This window comes from Ammodytes marinus (genome assembly GCF_949987685.1).
Source record: "Ammodytes marinus genome assembly, contig: scaffold_60, whole genome shotgun sequence".
NCBI lineage: Eukaryota > Metazoa > Chordata > Actinopteri > Uranoscopiformes > Ammodytidae > Ammodytes > Ammodytes marinus.
Window position 1 is genome coordinate 69607 of NW_027648594.1, and position 394 is coordinate 70000.

Below are 394 nucleotides of genomic sequence, written 5' to 3' on the forward strand. Positions count from 1 at the left end.
TCGGGTGTGATTGGTTAAAAATCCTTATTGTGTCATAAGAACCAGAGCATAGCCCACAGCCTCTTCTAAACTGAATTTCTGTCAAGTTGATCAAACTTAAATAACAATATCTTTATTTAATATAAATTGATAAATACGCCTATAATAACTCTTTTCAGATGCTTTACTATCATGAAACTAACTCCCCACATTACATAGTTAGAAGGACAGACAGACAGACAGACAGACAGATAGACAGATAGACAGAGATAGATAGATAGATAGATAGATAGATAGATAGATAGATAGATAGATAGATAGATAGATAGATAGATAGATAGATGCTGTACTATCATGAAAATAACTCCCTTACTATCATGAAACTAACTAACTTTTGCTTATTTGGGTGTAAGCT